Raw genomic sequence first — 18,901 nt, forward strand, 5'->3', positions numbered from 1 at the left:
CTATTGCTCTGGAGGTCCGGAGGCACTTCCACTCTCTGCAGGTTCCGGACGTCGCCGGAGGCGGGCCGCGACCAGGTCTACTGCCTCCTGGACTCCTTCCCGCGCAACAGCTGCCGTTGCCCGGAGGGGTCCGACCAGTACGGGAGTCAGCTGGACGCCAGGATCATGGCTCCGGAAGCTGGTGAGGATGTACTCCGCCATCTCCCGGGCAACTACTCGTCCTTCTGCCTCCAGGAGGTCCTATAGGCCGGCCTCCGCGTCTTGCAGCCGCCTGGCGGTGGAGTCCAGCAGATGGAGTGCGGCGCCGTATGGTGAAGAGGCCTCCGGCATCCAGATGGGGTTGACCCCGAGCGCCTCTAGCAGAGGGTTCACCGCGCCAACCCATCTTGATAATCGGTTGGCGCCGGCGTGCTGCTCTGCCAGGAGCCCTTCCACCTTGGCCTCCCTCTCCTGGAGCGCTGCCTCGCGCTCCTGGAGCCTCTGGTACCCGGCTGCCAGCTCCTCTTCCACGGCTACTTCCCGCTTCTGGAGCTCCTGCAGCCGGGCCACCTCCTCTGCCTCTCGGGCGGCCAGCTCTTCTTCTTTCTTCGCTGCCGCCGCCACCTGTTCTGCGAGGGAGGCCTGTTGCGCCTCGGCCGTTGTAAACGCCTCCCTCGCCGCCTCCGCCAGCTCCCGGGCGGCCCGCTCCCTGGCCGTCGCCGCCTCCTTCAGCCTCTCCGCGACGATCTGCGCCTCGAGGGCCTCCTTTTCCCGCCGGTTGGCTGCCTTCGCCTGCTCGAGCGCTGCTGCCTCTCGATAGCGCGCCTGCTCCAGCTCCTCCCGCAGGAGCTCGCGTCCCTGTGCGAGCTTGGCGCGCTCTTCGGCGTAGCGGGCGGAGACAGTGTTGATGCGGTCCCCCAGGCGGACCTCCCAGTCGGAGAGCCGCTGGCGCTCCGCCTCCAGTTTCTCCCACTCCCGGCGCATGCCAGCCTCTAGCTCCAGTTGAGCTTGTTGGCATTTGGCTATGAGCCGGGGGAGTGGGACCTCCGCTGTGCTCGGGAGGAGATACCTTCCCAGTACCACCTCCGGTTCCTCCTCCTCCGCTGGTGGGGCGGCGCTACTGGCGACTTCGGCGGCCTCCGGAGCCGCAGCCTCTGCTGCCTCCGGAGCCGCCACCTCCGCTGCCTCCGGTGCCGCCGTCGCCGCTGCCTCTGGCCTAGCAGCCTCCGCTGTAGCAGCGACCCCCTCAGCTGCTGGTTCGGCTGGGGAAGGCCCGACCTCGGCGCCCGGCGCTGTTGCTGGGGCCTCTGCCGCCGCAGTGGGCCTGATCGCCTCCTCCTGGGGGACGGCTTCTGGACGTGGTGGCATGGTAGCCTCCAGCTCTGGACCACTGGGTCCGGAGGCTTCTGGGGCTGCTCCTGGCGGAGGCCCTGCTAGAGCCGATGCCGAGGACTCCGGCGCTGGCTGGGGGCCGGGTCCCCCAGTTGGAGCATTTGAAGGTTGCGGCCTGCCGTACCACCTGTTTGGTTAAGCACCAGAAGCCGTGAAAGGAAATGAAAAACCTTGATAAAACCACTTACGGGAAGTCGTACCACTCCCATCTGCCCCGGGCGGCCGGGGGGACCTTCCTCCCTGCCGAGGACCCCCCGGATCTCTGGGGGCCATCCCCGACCTTTGAGCCTCCTGGCGGCGGCGTTGGGGACGGTGGCCTGGTCTCGGACGGAGGTGGTGGTGTCGCTGGCCGCAGCCCTGGTGGTGGTGGCGGAGGAGTCTGTTGTCCCGGCGGAGGCCGGTACTGTGGTGGAGGTGGTGCAGCTCCGCTCTGTTTCTCCACCCCCGTTGTCTTCTGGCGCTTGGGCGCCGGCTCCCCCACCAAGGAGCCATCGCCTCGCTGGAGCCTCCGGGACTTGCTCCCTTCGGCTTGGCTGCGCCGCTCGGGTGCCGCCCCCTGAGCTTCGCCGCTCCTTTGGGCCGGGGCAGCACCCGCACTGTCTTTCTGCCGGTGCTCTGGCACCGGCGCTTTCTCTTTTCCCTTCCCGCCGGGGGCCGGACCTCTGGGTCCCGGCTCCTCGGCACCTCCGCTGGGGTGTTGCTGGCGGTCCGGTGTGGCGCCAGGGATCTGTAGCCCGCGGTTGGGGTCGCCCCCCAGTTGCCGGACCGCCAGGCCGCCCTCGTCCAGGGTCGGCATCGACGCCAGGACCGTTGACCGCAGAGCCTGGTCCTCGCACAGGGCCTTCACCCCGCTCGGGAGGACCAGGGACTCTGGAACGAACGCCTCGCCGGTCATCGCCCGGATCGCCGCCTCCAGCTCCGCCCGGGTGAAGTCACCGCCGGGCCCCCGCGCGATCCTGCAGCAGTCGTTTAGCCCCGTATACACGTAGGCCATCCGGGACCGATGCTGCAGGGGGGCGATTCGCCGCTTCAGGAAGTCGCCCAGCACCATCATGGAAGTCAGGCCGCTCCTTGCCAGCTTCTTGATCCGGTTCAGGACTGGGTCGAGCTCTACCGGTATTGACGGCCTGGCCTTCCAGGTGCTCCGGTCGCTCTGGGGGCCCCCTTCCGGCAGTTCTAGGCGGTCGTGGGGGTCCGTCACCGCAATGACCCAGCCTTCACGCCAGTCCTCCCACTTGGAGCTGGAGAAGGCGGCGATGTAGGCGCTCGACATCCCGTGCCGGAGTTGGAAGTAGTAAGCGCCGATCTCGCCGCGCTTCTTCCCGGTCCCGACCAGGGAGTAGAAGTGTTTGAAGATGGTGGTGCAGGGGCACACCCCCACGAACATCTCCATGAAGTGGGCGAAGACCGCCGCGAGGAGAATGGAGTGGGGGTGAGATGATGAAGTTGGAGGCCAAACTCCTCCAGGAGCAGGAGGAAGAAGGAGGAGATCGGAGGAACCAACCCGCACATAATGTACGAGTTGAAGAGGACGAACTCCCCCGCGGCAAGGTCGCGGAGGGGAATCTCGCCGGCCCTGACCTTCCCGGCATTCGCCGACGCGGTCCACCCTAGAAGGCGCCGCACCACGTCCAGCTGATCCTGGGTCTGGAAGCGGCGCGGGAAAGGAAGTGAAGCCATGGAGATTGTAGGGGTGGATCGCGAAGGAGCAAGGAAGAGAGAGGAGCCGGGCGCAAGGAAGCTGATCGCGAGAAGGGATGCGGAGACGAAGGGGCGCTACGGCGTCTGTTGTTGGCAAGAGCGAAAAGGTAGCCGTTCCTTTCGGCGCATACCTTTTATGCAAAAGGCTGCTCCCCCTTAGCGTCCCGCGGCGACCGAGGGGAAGCCGAGCGGTCACCAGCGCCGCCTTCCCCTACCCTCACACTCAATGACCGGTGGGCTCGGGTCCACCAGTCATTGGCGTGGGTGCTGGAGGATCGTGGGAAGGGCGGAATCCGAACCGCCCGAGCCGCGCGGCGGGCTCGAATGAGACAAGAATCTGAACCGTCTGACGCGCACGGTGCGCGCGGAAGACGGGTCCCTCGGGGATCCCGCTACGGGCGATAGGACATCCGTGCCCTCGCCTGGCGGGAACGAGCTGTACACCCGGCGCGATGCTGGGATTTGGCCCCACCTGCGGGTTCATCCCTCTCCCAAGGTGGGCCCGGGGGCCTCTGTCGGTACATACAGATAGGGGTACCTCCTGCTAGGGTGTCCAGGCCCTGGGACTTCTCATATTCCACGCTCCCCCTCGCCTCTGGGCCACGTGGCATACGGCCTCCGGGCCTGACAGCTGGGACCACGGTCTCCGGACCCTCCCCGGGCTCCGTGAGGTCTGGGGCCTCTGCACACCCACGTGGACGGGAGAGCTCTCGGGTAACCCCTGCGGACCCGGCCTCCCCTGGGAGGTCCGGGGCCGCCACGTGTGGTGGCCAGACCATCACAGGCCAGCCCGCTCCGGCCGGCCACGGGGCCCCGGACCCCTCTTTCCCCCGGGAAGGGGTCCGGTGCCGCCATTGTGCTGCCCGGCGGGAGGAGCGGGGCTGACCTTGCCGCGTGCCTGCGGCCGGAGGCCCCTTACGGGTCGCCTCTCCACCTACCAGCATTTAATGCGGTAGCTGAGTTGGGCGCGCCAAGGTCAAAAGGTGCGGCCTGCCACTGACACACGGGGCAGGTAAGCTGACACCACGGTAAGCCCGCCTGATCTGAAGGCGGCGCGTCGTATCACCGCGCACAGTGCGCGGACTGTGTACAGTCCCGTCACGGTACTGCGCGCGTGATGATGGTCTGGAATAGGCGTGCTAAGGCTTGCGCTGTAACAGTGCGCATGGCACGAGCCAGCGCTGGCTCGCCCCCTGACTGGAGGTTCCATCCCAACAGTGACAGCACGACTTCACTGTTGGGCAACGCTGACACCGAACACTGTACAAGACAAGGCTGTACACGGCCATATTCTGGCTGTAGATACGCACATCAACTTCTCGATTGAAAGGACTACGGAGAGGAGCTCGAGGAGATGACCTCCGTATCTCTCGTAGAACAGCTCCTGATGGCCGGGCCCACCTGTCGGGGTCCCGCGCAGTGTAAGCACTCCCCTTGCACTATAAAAGGGAGAGTGCACTCGTTAGAAGCGGGTTAAACGATTAGCAGCTCACACAGGCTCACACTGCTCTCCGTTCAAGCTCTCACAGTCAATACAACACCAAAGTGGACGTAGGGTATTACGCTCCGGCGGCCCGAACCACTCTAAATCTCCGTGTTCTTCCTGCGTTCACCTGTCCACTGATCGAGCGCTCCTAAGTCCCCTCCAAACCCATCCTTAGCAAGGATTAGGCGGGTGCTTTCCGCCACCCGGCTGGAGAATTCCTCCGACAAGATCCATATTTAATAATAACCTAGGGTTATTAAAGATAATAAGCTAGTCAAATAAATAAAGGTGTTAAATGTAATTAATTTAATTATCTAAGGTAATCAACCATGCTACTTCATGTAGTTAGTTAAATGTTTAGGGTTACCACCCATGTTACTTAATGTAACTAAGTAAATGGGTTAATACCCGATAAATGACTGCCCAGTAAAGGGCAATTGTGCTGTTTGCTAATATGTAATGTTATGTTCATTGGATTACAAGTTTATCGTAAAGTAGAATAACAATCTATGCATTTCCTAAACTGCATCATTTTCATCACATGTAGACTCGACGCTTCTCACCGACGGAGACTATCAGATTCTCCCGGAACCCGAAGTGGAGACTTCTGAAGACTCCGGGAACATTGTCGGAGAATTAACTGAAGCCCCGAACCCGAGTTCGGAAGAAGTTGTTAACATCTCTGACCCCAGCCTCGCCAGTGAAGGCAAGCCCCGGACATAAATTCACTATTTTATTTACACTGCAATTTACCTTTATATATATAAATACTTGTACATTAAGTTCTTAGGAGTTGTTCGAAAACCCTAGATGCATATTCCTAGGAACCAGTGTACTAAATATTAGAACTAGTGTACTAAATATTAGGAGTCTGATTAGTGCCTTGCTAATAGGACCGGTAGAAGTCGAGTGATTTCCTGTCACTCGCGCGATATAGGAATTGATTGCTTACATACTGCAATCACTATAAGGATGACGGACGGGGTTATGTGTAGTATCTTGGAAAGAAATGATACCCCGTCTATGTTGATGAATTTGGTTAAGGTCACAGTGTGTGGTAGTGGCAGTTAAGCGTTTGAAAGTACTAGCAACATGCTGTGAAATATGGTAAGCAGTAAGCCTAGTAACCAATCGGCCCGGCAAGTGGACTCGTCCCCCACCACTCGACTTTTATTTTATATTTACACGCACCGACTGTGGGAGTACATTCTGCAGAGCAGAGGGGAATACGGTCATGTAGTTGCGCTACAGACGTATGTCCTGCACATTGGATGTGCATATGGTCCTGCAGTCGCTTGTGGTGGCTTTGTTCCACAACCCGGAATGAAAGGCAAACGGTTGCTTCGGAACAACCTGTTGGTGTTCCAAGCGTGCGAGTTAGGTTTACCTTGCAAGGGTTGAAATCTTTTGCCACATAGATTAACAAGAGAAATCTTATGATGAGTAATACTGAGGTATGCTTGAAAAAGGCTCTACCTTGCTTGATAGCTATAGATGCTTAGCTAGAATGGTTAAAAGAACTAGAACCTGAAAGCTAAAATCTGAAATTAACGATCTACTCTTTGTTGCTTTTCAGCCAAAGCTAAACGCATGACCTTTGCAAAACCTTCATGGTCTAGTTAGGGGCTAAGTATACCCTAATTTCGGGTAAGCCTTGCTGAGTATTAGAATGCTCAGTCTTGCAATATGATTTTATTTCAGGTAATGTCTCTGAAGACCCTACTCTTCCCATGCCTTGGCCATATGCTTTGCCTGATGGTTGGTCTGTGGAGTGGGACCCATCCCCGGCCAACACTGATCATAACGAGTGATGTCATGCCATGGCTTAGCATGATGTCCATACTGGCGACGTGTATAGTTATCGTACTTTGAATTCTGCTGCTGTGAACTTGAACTTTTAAACTGGTTTGTAATAACTTCTACTAGTCCAGAACTTATACTATTCTATAAACTCATGTAATATAAGTGCTTGTGATGTAAAATATGATGGTGATTGTATCTCTGGACTCGCCTTCGTGCGAGGCACCTTGTTGGATCCTGCTTTCGGTGGTTTATCGAGACGTTACCCGATAGGCCAAGGGGTTACACCATTTGAAGTATGATTGGAGCCCTTGAAAGAGAGGACTTGCATACTTGAGCCGGTGTAATTCAGGTTGGTTCTGCCACAGGCACCACGACCACTCACTTGTCGGAGGTGCCCATCTCTTTCTCCCACGATGATCAGTGGACAAGCTTTTTGGAGCCCGGTAAGTTCCCCCTAGTTCTGGAAGAAACGTTCAGCAGCCTACGCAAGTTTTGGTGGAAGCTCAACCCAACTAAATGCATCTTCGGAGTACCATCAGGGAAATTGCTCGGGTTCATCGTCAGCAACCGGGGAATTGAAGCCAATCCTGTGAAGATTTCGGCCATCACTGATATGGGGGCTCCGGCCACAATCAAAGATGTGCAGAAGCTAACAGGTTGTATGGCAGCCTTGAACAGGTTCATCTCCCAGCTCGGGGAGAGAGAGGACTACCCTTCTTCAAGCTCCTGAAGCGCCAAGACAAGTTCCAATGGACGGAGGAGGCCGAGCGAGCCTTACACGACCTGAAGCATCACCTTCAGTCCCCTCCGGTCCTTATAGCACCATTGCCGGGAGAAGATCTACTACTCTACATTGCGGCAACAACTCATGTTGTTAGCAGTGCTATTGTAGTCGAGTGAGGTGAAGAAGGCCATGCATTTGGAGTGCAGAGGCCTGTATATTTCGTCTGCGAGGTACTCTTCGAATCCAAGGTACGATACCCAGCAGTCCAGAAACTTTTATATGCAATTTTGATTTCATCCAGAAAATTGCGCCACTACTTCGGCGAGTACAAGATCACTGTGATTACGGATTTTCCGTTGGCGGACATTCTCCATAATCAAGATGCCACGGGGCGTATATCAAAGTGGGCAGTGGAATTGGGGGCTTTGTCTATCGACTTCAAGCCACGCACTACAATCAAGTCTCAAGCTCTAGTCGATTTTATGGCTGAGTGGAGGGAGAAGCAAATTCCAACTCCAGTTGACAAGCCAGAGCACTGGACCATGTACTTTGATGGGTCTCTTAAGCTTGATGGCGGCGGTGCTGGAGTTCTATTTATTTCTCCAACGAGTGAACAATTGAACTATGTCCTCCAGATCCTTTGGGAGGTATCCAATAACGAAGCCGAGTACAAAGCACTCCTTCACGGGCTACGTTTGGCGATATCACTAGGCATCAAGTGACTTCTTGTATATGGTGACTCACTTCTAGTTGTTCAGCAAGTCAACAAAGAGTGGGACTACAACAAGGAGACGATGGACGCTTATGTACAGGAAGTGCACAAGCTGGAAAACATATTTTCCGGCCTGGAGGTTCATCATGTGCTATGGGAGCATAATGTTGGCGCAGATATTCTATCCAAGCTGGGGTCTACTCATGCACAGATTCCAGTGGGAGTCTTTGTCCAGGAGTTAAAGTAGCCATCCATCAGGTCCCCACCTCAGGTAACCACCGATGCGGGCCCTCAACAATCCGATCGGGAGGTTATGATGCTTGGTGAGGATTGGAGAGAGGCTTATACCGATTTCATCCAGGATCAAAAGCTACCAGCAGGGATGGACGCAAGGAGCGCAGAGGCAGCTCGTGTCATGCGTAGAAGCAAGGGGTTCGTCCTAGTCGACAGCAAGCTTTACCAGTGTGGCACACGTTCAGGCGTTCTTATGAAGTGCGTCACGAAAGAAGATGGCTACGACATTCTACGAGAGATACATGAGGGTGTTTGCGGCAACCACGCAGCCTCAAAAACGCTAGTGGGGAAAGCATACAGAGCTGGTTTCTGGTGGCCCACCACAGTGTCCGATGCCGAGGATCTCATGCGGAGGTGTCAAAACTGCCAATTCTTTGGCAAGCAATCTCACGTCCCAGCTCACATTCTCATCACCATACCGCCATCATGGCCGTTTGCTTGCTGGAGCCTTGATATGATTGGGCCCTTCACAACGGCGCCAGGCGGTTTCACCCATGTATTGGTGGCTATCGACAAGTTTACCAAGTGGATCGAGTACAAGCCGATAGCCAAGCTCACACCAGATCGAGTTGTCGATTTCATCTCCGATATCTTGCATCGCTTCGGCTTCCCGAATACCATCATCACGGACTTGGGATCAAACTTCATGGCCAACTAGTTCTGGGAGTTCTATGAAAATGCATGCATCGAGATCAAGTATGTCTCTGTTGCACACCCAAGGGCCAATGGTCAAGTCGAAAGGGCGAACAGCATGATAATTGATGGCCTCAAGAAATGACTCTATGACGAAAACAGCAAGAAAGGAGGAAAGTGGATACACGAATTGCCACATGTCATTTGGGAGCTCCGAACTCAACCGTCCAAAGCAACAGGACAAACACCATTCTTCCTCGTCTACGGCTCTGAAGCTATCTTGCCGGCCGACATCATGTGGAAATCCCCAAGGGTTGAAATGTACAATGAAGGCGAGGCGGATGAAGCGAGGAAGTTAGAGCTCGATTCTGTCGAAGAGGCTCGCTGCATCGCTCTTGTTTAGTCAGCTCGATACCTGCAGGGGATCCAGCGATATCACGATCATAATGTGAAGGAACGATCGTTCAATATAGGTGATCTGGTCCTACGCTGCATCCAGGATGAGTCCGGCTTACACAAGCTCAACTCCAGGTGGGAAGGTCCGTTCGTCATCAAGCAGGTTACAAGACCAGGGTCGTATCGACTACAATACCCCGAGGGTCAAGATGTCCTGAATTCCTGGAACATTCAGAACCTGCGCAAGTTCTACCCATTAAGAAGCACGCGTGGATAGCTGTTCTCCAGACGCCTAGGCGGCCTTTTTTCTTCCGAATCAATTTGGAGGCCGCGTGCCAGACAATTTGGAATGTAAATTTTTCTGCTAACAGACGGAGGCTCTGGCCACGTTCATGTTTTATAAATTGACTTCTTGCCATAAGTTGTGATGGAGGCTATGGCCACATTCTTGTTTTGTCGACTTCGTGTTATAAGTTTTGACGGAAGCTTCGGCTACGTTCATGCTTTATATGAATCGACTTCCGCCGTAACCTTTGATGGTCGCTTGTGACGATGATCTCATTTTCTCCCAACAAATTCGATCCGTTTGACTGGTTTATACCTAACTTGTTGGGTGGGCTCGCATGAGGAGCTATTTTGACTACATCCAGAGTCGTTGTACTTGGGGTAGTTTCATTTTTTGCCATAAGCACGGCAGTCTCGCAATGATGCTCGCGTTCATTCCCAACAAGTTCGATCTGTTCGATTGGTTCATACCTAACTTGTTGGACGCGCTCATAAAAGGAGCGATCTCGACTACACCCAGAGTCAGTGCACTCAGGGTAGTTTCATTTTCTGCCATAAGCACGGCAGTCTCACGATGATGCTCGCGTTCTTTCCTAACCGGTTAGGCCTGCTCGATTGGGTTATGTCTAATTTGCTGATGGGTTTCTACTCAGAGCCACTGCGACTACTTTCAGGGTCGTTGCACCCGGGGTAGTGTCTACTACTTCACCCTTAAACCTGGATGACAGTTCAGCTAAGGGACATACAAGTAGAGACATCACATAAAAATATATATACAAGGCAACAAGTACTTGTTTTTACATTCTAATCCTACAATACACTTTTTACTATTTGTTCCGCTACAGGTTGGGCTTCTTGGAGATACTCATTAAATTGTTCTTCAGTATACTCCGCCGCCACTCCCTGCGCGAACATCTCTAGCTGAGCTTCCAGCCAAAAGGACTTTACAAAGGCAAGTGCATGGCTAACACACGCAGCCGAGGCTACAGTGAGGAAACTGGCGACCTTCTGCGGTGCTCCAAGATTTGCTCGCTTGTTTTGCCTTCTTCAGGAAGGTTCACCATATCCACAAGCTCCTGGGTGGCCCTCCTGAGGTCCTCCAGCTCCTTTTGCCACCGCCCATCCTTCTCGCCCAGCGTCTTGATCTGCCGAAGGCAATCGGCGAACTGTTGTTCAGTGTCGGCGATTACCTTCTGTAGCTTTTTGACGTCATCTGTATGGCGATACAGCATATTCTTCACGTCAGTAAGTAGCTCTTCTTTGTATGTTAAGATTTTTCTAAGCTCTGCGGTGAAGATGTGTTCAGAGTCCAAGGAAAATTGTTAAGGGAAAGTACTCGAGAGAAGAAAGGGGCCTACCTTGGTGCGCTTTCTTCTGCTCTTTGAGCTGCTCCTGGAGCTTGGAGTGGGCCTTCTCGAGGTTGCGAAGGTCATTCTTGAGCAGCCACATCTCTCACGTCTGCTCTTGTTTCAGCTTGTCAAGCCTCTCTGAAGATAGATGTTTTTGGTCTGCTCTTCGGATATGCACTTGTCCTTGCCAGCAAGCTCCTGGTGACCACTCACGACTGCTTTTAACTTCTCGGACTTCTTTTGTGAGTGAGTGATCATGTTCTGCATAAAGAGGGAGGTTAAGTCAAGCAACTCCTTACCATGGCAAAATCGTACAGCTCCTTGTAGGCCTTCTTGAATGTCCTTATGTTGCTGTCTGTCAACATTGGATCATCCACCAGATCGGTGGTGATGATGTTCTGGTACCCGGGCCCGGCCATCAGTAGATCACCAGGACCCCTTGAGGTTCCTGTGGCTTCTTCAGAAGGTGGTTACTGGGCACCTGCAAGTCAAGATGGATTCAGTACATAATGCCTAGGGTCTAAGCAGCTAGCCGTGGGCGGTCAGACACTTACCTGAGCCGTCTGCAGGAGCGGCATCAGGGGCCTCGACTTGTTCTTCACCACCAGCCCCGGCTTTGGCTTGTTGGGGCTCGGGGGGTGGCAGGTCGGAAAGCGTCGCGTCTGCCTCGGGGGCTGGCCCCTTGGACGTGGGCTCCGCTGGGGTTGATGGCACGGGGGTTGGGGTAGCTGCGCCCGGTTTCAGCTTGTGCCTCATGGCGCTTGCAGACCTAATGAAGCAGAGTCAGTTATATCATTGCAAGTCGAAAGGGACAGAATGTTCATTATGCAACAAGATGTACACTTACAGCGAAGACCTCTTCATGACGGCCTTCTTCACCCTCATGGCCCGTGGTGTCCCAACCATGGTACTTGTTCCTGGCGGCGGGGTGACACCAGCTGGTGGCGCGGTGCCCGCCACGGCAATGGTAACTGATCCTATGGTCGAAGCTGCTGGATCCGTTCCCATCTCTTGGCACCCAGGCATGGGTGGAGAAGCGGGTGGACTACAAATGAAAAAAGTCAGCATGCAACAATATTGATGTATGACAACAAGGCAGCATATTCATACCTGGAGGACTCGACTTCTTGCGCTTTTCGTTTGCGCGCAACTCGGCGACCTTGCGGGACCGAAGGCAGAGTATCGGTCAACTCCACGGATGGTCCAGGGGAGTTGCCTCTTCTCGCCTCCCTTTCGGCTTCCTTTTTCGCCAGGGGGCTTTCACCTTCAGTGGACTCGCTGTCGGGCAGAGCCTCGGCTACTCGAGCCCTCTTCGCTTCGGCCACGGTGCTGGGGAGAAGATGGTCTGGTCGAGGAATGCCGGGTTGTAGAGGGTAGCTCCGGTATACTTCTGTGTGACCCTGCAGGAGGTTCTCAGTTAGCAGTGGCATAACAGCAGAACTGGTCTTCAACAAAAAGTCATCGAATTCTTACCGATTTTGGAGGATTTCGTGCAGAGAACAGCTGTGGGACGTTGGGAACTGCATCCATATCCAGTAGCACCCGCCTGACCCAGGTGAGTGCAGCTTCATTCGTCAGTTCCTTTGCGCACATGCAAGATGGATCTTCAGCGTCCTTGTACTCGAATCCAAGTATATGGCGTTGCTGGATTGGCTGGACTCGGCGCTTGAAGGAGGAAAACATCACGGATGCATCGGTCACTCCCATTTCCTTATGAGCTGCTATGGTGTCTAGCAACTCATCGACCTGATCCATGTTCCCCCTGGGAAGTTCGATATTCCACTCCGGCCTTACAACAGGTGGTCTATTTTATTTTTTCGGGAGTTGGGGGGCATGATTTTCGATATAAAACCAATGATTTTTCCACCCGGGAATGTTGGAGGGGAATTTGTACGAAAGGTACTTGTCGCCGGCTTGTTGTCTAAGTTGGATGCCGGCGCCCCCTACAACAGATGGATTCTTGGAGGTGGGTTGTGGTTTCACTCGGAAGAGGAAGCGAAAAAGATCCCAATGGGGTTCGATTCCAAGGAAGGCTTCACAGAAATGGATAAAGATTGAGATATGGCAAATGGAATTCGGGTTTAGATGATGGAGTTCAAGCCCGTAGTAGTAAAGAAGGCCCCGGAAAAAGGAGCAAGAGGGGAGGGCCAAACCCCGTTCAGCAAAATGGTAAAATGTGACGATTTCGTCCATATTTTTCATGGGGAAGGGTTCGCGAAATGAGGGGTGCCAATTGACAAGATTCTTGTCTTGGAGCAATCCCTTGGAAACAAGCTTATTGAGGTCGTTGAGAGAGCACTTACTTTGTGTCCACTCCCCGGACGGCAGCTGTGCCTCCTTCTTCTTCCCATCCTTCTCTGATCTCTTGGGCGCCATCTCTAGAACCGCTCGCCACGAGTTGCTCAGGAGCTGTGGGGAGAAGGGTGGGGAGATTTGGGTGGATTGGAGTTTTCTAAGAGGGAGAAGGCGGGATGCGGCTCTATTTGGGGGATTTTGGAAGTTCTTGGCGGATTGCAGATTGAAAGCACAGCTTTTACTCGGCGTTACCGTGGGGTTAAATAACCAGCGGTTGGGTATAGTTTTACTGCTTTGAAGTTGAAGAGTCGTTTCAAAGAATATTTGGAAGTTGAGGGGTCATTTGGTGGATTGTTTAGATAAAGTATTCGATTAATCATTTTTTTCAGGGTTAATTGTCCCGAAAAAAGGGGTTTTCAAATTCCAGATCTAACTTCCATCATTTGTACCATCACACTAGTTATTTACCATGTGGACATTTTTACACTGCATGCCACGAATTTTGGATCCTTATTTCCAAACATGAGAGATTTGGATTCAAGGCTCGGGGGCTGCGGGATACGTGGCATCGACTACTTATTTTTTCGAGTTTATTTGAAAAAGTAAGTAAGGAAGATTCAAAACTAATGTGACCCTCAGCCTGATTCTCCAATTCAACCTAAGGCTCGGGGGCTACTGTCACACCCGATTTATAAGAACATAAATCGAGCAATCATATATGCGCCAGGATCAAGTCACGCATATATACAACAGATTATCAAGATATCACAACACATGTCACGAATAACATGAATATAAATCGTAGATAAATCAATAAATGAATTATTTTATTACAACCGAATCAAGAATCGGTTCAAGAGTTGCGGAAGCGTAAAAGAGATACATGAAGAGCTGGGCGCCATAGGGACGTCGACTGGGAGACAAACGCCTAGAAACCATCGAAGCCGCTGACGTAGTCCTCCACGTTGCCGGGCACTGAGCAGCAGTCGAAGATATCCAAAATAGAACAGAAGAGTAGAGAGGCAAGTGTGAGTACAAACTAGTACCCAACAAGTATAACACGAGCATGAGGCTCTAAGGTTAGCTGACTCAACTGCATTAGCTTTTAATCTTGGCAAATTTTATTAAAGCTAATTACTACAGGTGTGTGATTACCATAAACCCAATTGCATAAGAATTAATCAACATTAATTAAGAACTACTGAGAACCGTCCAAACCAAAACCACCCGGGGAATCGTCCTCGTCAAAGGTTGATAACCCCACTAATCAGACGGAGGATCTGGGCCGCTCATGACTGTGAGCACAGCTGATATATCAGTTTTACACTCTCGAGAGGTTGCACAACTTTACCCACAAGTCGTGAGCTACGCTAGTTGTTCATCACACTTCCTTAGGTGAGATGGCTAGCAAGCACACTACGAGACCGTTACAAAGGATCACGTTGGTAAGGTGTAACCGCTAAGGATTCTGGATCAGCGACGATGGGGCCCACCTCCGGGGGTACAAGACACACAGCACAGACCAAGCCGGAGGAGCAGGGACCATTGAAGCTTACCACCCCTCTTGCCCACGCAGGTAAGTTACTCCCGAACCAACACGACCTAATTAGTAAGTCAAGACCGTCCCATTCCAGTCTTGTGGTTGCGCGGTTGTCCCAGGTTGTCGCTCTATGAACCGGTCCTTATGGAGAGTGGCCAACCAAGCACTAAGCACCGTGCTGGCCCCCTAAACCATGTTTCTACAAAAACATCTTTTTAAGGACGCACAAACCACTCAAGCACACAGCACAAAGGGTCGGCTCCAGAATTAAGTTGCATAAGACCATTAATCAAATTAATTAAAAAGGACCGAGATATGTTATAGCGCAGCAACCTAGCACATCTAACCAAAATGCAACCCATAGGATATATATAAAGGGTAATGAAGTGGCTAGGAAAATCCTTATAGGCATACAAGATTAAAATGCAGTATGAAATTATTTTTAAAAGTGATAGGAGGTTCATGTTATACTTGCCTTCCTTGTACTCTCCCGGCTGCTGCTCGAACTGCTCGGAAGACGGTTGCTCCTGGTACTGCTCCAAAGGCTCCGCGTCTACTCACGATCATCAAACATAGCCCACACATACACACATGCATAGCAAGAACAAACTATAAGAAAACAGTACACCAATACAACAGAACAGCACATGAAACTAGCCTAGAACTAATCTACGCGTTACAACGATCGCGTGCATATAAAGAACACCTAAAACGGAGCTAAAACGTGAAAACTGCGCTTAAAACAGGATCCAGGGACCTAATTGTAAGAAAAACAGAGAAACCAAGGGCTTCTGGACAAAACTCGGGGACTAAAACGTAATTAAAGCCTAGATCTAGGGGCTAGCTCGAGAAAACTCAAGAGATGGACTGCGGGTTCAAAATCCAGAGAAGCCAGGGGCCTAAAGGCATAAAACAGGACCTATCCGTAATTATCTTTGAACTTCACCGGAGCGCGGGTTGATTCCCAGAAAACCCGAGGACTCTTTAGCAAAAAGAACAGCCCGAACCGGTATCTCCTGTTCTGGGCCCTCGGATCTTGATCGTGCGGCTGGGATTAGATCCACTAAGTGAAGGGGTACACGTGGATCCCGTCCGTTGGATCCAGATCCGGCGGTCCTGACTCGTGCCCAGCCCGATCTAATCCCGACTGCCCACTTTGGATCGGACGGCTGGAGAGGAAAGGGGACGGGATCAGGGCCGGTGGCGGCGATTGCTCGCCGGCGTTGCGTTCCCGTGACGGGGGCTCGCCGGACTTGGTCAAATCCGGTCGTCCGGGGGTCGAATCGACTCAGGCTCGGGTCTAGGATGGACTACACGACACGCGCAACCCTCACGGGGCATCGGCTGGGCTTGGCGGCTCTCTGGACGGCGGGAGCGGTGGCGGCGGCAGTTCGGTGCGGCAGAGGCAACCGGCGATGCGCGTTCCGAGCTTGAAAACGGTCTACGACCTACCAAAATCAGCGCAAGAGAAGGGGGAGGTGCCGTAGTGCTCACCGAGAGCTCAAATCGGGCTGGAATGCGACTGCGCGGATGCTTCGACGGAGACTGGCGGGGGAGGAAGACCGGCGCCCGCGGAGAGCGAACCTCGGCTGCGCTGCGGAGCTCCTGGCACCTCGGCCAGCGGCGCACGCAGACGGGGAAGGTGGTGCCGGGGCTAACAGACCCGAAGAGGCGGCGGTCAAGGGTGAATTGCGGCGGCGGCTTGAGGCGGCTACGACGGCGGCGGTCCAACTCCGAACGGCTACCGGCGGTGCGAGCTCGGTTGCGCTGAGGGGGGGGTCTTGGCGGCGGCTTAGGGCGACCGAGAGCGCAGCTAGAGATAAGAGGGAGAGGGCCGGCAACCTCGGCGTGCGTACCCCGATCTAACGGGTGCCGCGGATTCCGCGGGTGGTTGCCACTCGGGCCTCACCCGAGCTCGGGTGACCTCCAGAGAGTTCTAGGCAGGGTGTGGAGCGGGGGAGTGGGCCCAGAGGGGAAGGGAGCGGAGCGGGACCACGCCCAGAGACGGCGGCAGAGCCGGCGGGGAGAAACAGGGGAGGCCGCGAGGGGGAAGAAGAAGCGCCTGACAGGCCGGGACCAGCGGTCAGTGGGAGAGAGAGGAGAGAAGGCGAGCGCAGCTCGGGCTGGGGAAAGAAGGGGCGCCGGCAGGCGGGCCCGAGCTGGCAGCGAGAGAGGGGAGAGGGAGAGGAACGCACGGGGGCCGGCTGAGGGAGAAGTGGGCCGGGGCGCGGCCCACGCGGGGGAAGAGAGGAAGGAGGGGGTGCTGGCCCATGCGGGAGAGAGGGGGAAAGAGATGGGCCGGGAGAAGAGCTGGCCCAAGGGCTTTTGTTGCTTTCCTTCTTTTCCCTTTCCTTTTCTATACTCAAACATTCAAACAACTATTTGAATTCAAATGCAAATTGAATTCAAACCTATGAACTCAACACAAATAAAATAATGCTGCGGCATGAATGCACAAACAATTTAATCCTATGATAAATTTTATTTTCTTGCGTTATAAAATTACTTTAAATACGAGATAAATTAGAGAAAACCTTGGAAAATTTATTCGAGCCCAAATAAATTAATTAAAATTTGAGGAAATTACCTTAGGGTGTTACAGCTACTCCATGTGAAGTGCGATTTTTCAATCGCACACCATACCAAAGAAATAGTTTAGGGTATGAGCACCTCATAGCTTCAATGCAGCCAAGTAAGTACTCGAAGAAGAACTTCAAGACAGAGCTTCAAAAGAAGCCGAAGACTATTTCAAAAGTACTCAGCTACGAAGAGCTCGGGGGCTTGTCAAACCCGGGGCCACGGGATTGAGCACATAACATAGTTTAAACAGGCTTAAGAGATAAAGCCCGTCTTATCTCTTATTTATCTCATTTATCTCTTATTTATCCTTTATGAATAGGAGATAAAGCTGGTCGGTACAGAAGGAATCTACTCGAGTTGTATTCGGTTACGATTTTTTATCTAGTATTGGACTAGGATTCTTGTAACCCTGACCTCCCGGATATATAAGGGGGGCAGGGACCCATTCAAAACACAACATCAACACCCAAGGGAATACAAACCACCGTACAGGACGTAGGGTATTACGCACCTCGCGGCCCAAACCTGTCTAAATCTTGTGTTCCTTGCACCTTCGAGTTCCTGATGTCGGCATCTCCTCACCTAAACTTACCACCTCGGGTTTACCCCTCGGTGAGCAGCCGGTAAAACACCGACAGAAGGACTGCAGAATAAGAAGTGTTCCAACCAAAGATTCAGAAAGGCTGTATGTTCTTTCTCAGTCACAGGGCCTTTGGTTTTGATATGCTGGTTCAGGTATGCATCCCAGTTTGTTCACTCTGTTTCGGAGGATAGTTTGAAGGAGACTTCAGGCAGTCTGAAGGCAGAGGGGCAAGATGATAAGATGTCCAAACAAGTAATCATTGCTACATCCGGGAGGGTTGGAGTCATCGGCCCGTGGCCAAATAAGAAGCAGTTCAAGGCGTCAGACCAAAAGTAGCCGATGGTTTTCAGAAGGTTCTCATTCTTCTCAAGAGGGGATAGAGACAGAGATAGAGCATCGGCTATCCTTATGGTCTCCCATGTGGGCTGGTAGGTTTTTGCTACTCTGTTATACCAAGTCACCCAGCCCTCAGGAGGATTTGGCCAAGCACATAGGCTATCGGCCCAGGAATCTAAATTGATGTTTTGGCTCACGAACGGAATTTGATTGGCCTCACAAGAAATCAGATCTACGGGTTTCTCATAAGAACGAGGCCCAAGACAAAAAGAATTGGGGGAAGAAGGATGCGGCAAGAGAACATCTGAAACCTGAAAAATCAATAAAAGCCAAATAACCGGAGAAAGATCATTTAATGGTGCAAGGGATCTTGTAATTGCTACATTAAATTAGCAAAGGTCGGAGTTTTACCTTCAGACCAAGGACGCCCGCATCGGCATTCGAAGATCCTGCCATCTGAAACCCCAACGAAGATCGCTGGAAACTGGATCTAGGGTTGGCGGCGCAAGGTGAGTTCATGCTCTAAGGCTTTGGTCCTGGTTTTTGCGATTAGGGTTTATGAGCAAAGGGCTTTGGAGAATAACTTGGATTCGGGGAATCTTTGAAGATCTGTTTTGGGAAGGTTCTGGATTTAAGCAGAAAATGGAATTGATTTGAGAATCGACTCAGATCCGGATCGGCACTTTAAGGAAAGGAACCGATGCGTTGCCATCGGCTCCCAAGAGATCGGCTTCTTGATAAGTTGCAGTTAAAATAAAAAGATTTTATTTATAAAGGGAAATAGTTACAAAAGAGGAGCCGATTGCCCCTAGA

Source organism: Panicum hallii, chromosome 9, assembly GCF_002211085.1.
Source record: "Panicum hallii strain FIL2 chromosome 9, PHallii_v3.1, whole genome shotgun sequence".
In the NCBI taxonomy this organism is placed as follows: Eukaryota; Viridiplantae; Streptophyta; class Magnoliopsida; order Poales; family Poaceae; genus Panicum; species Panicum hallii.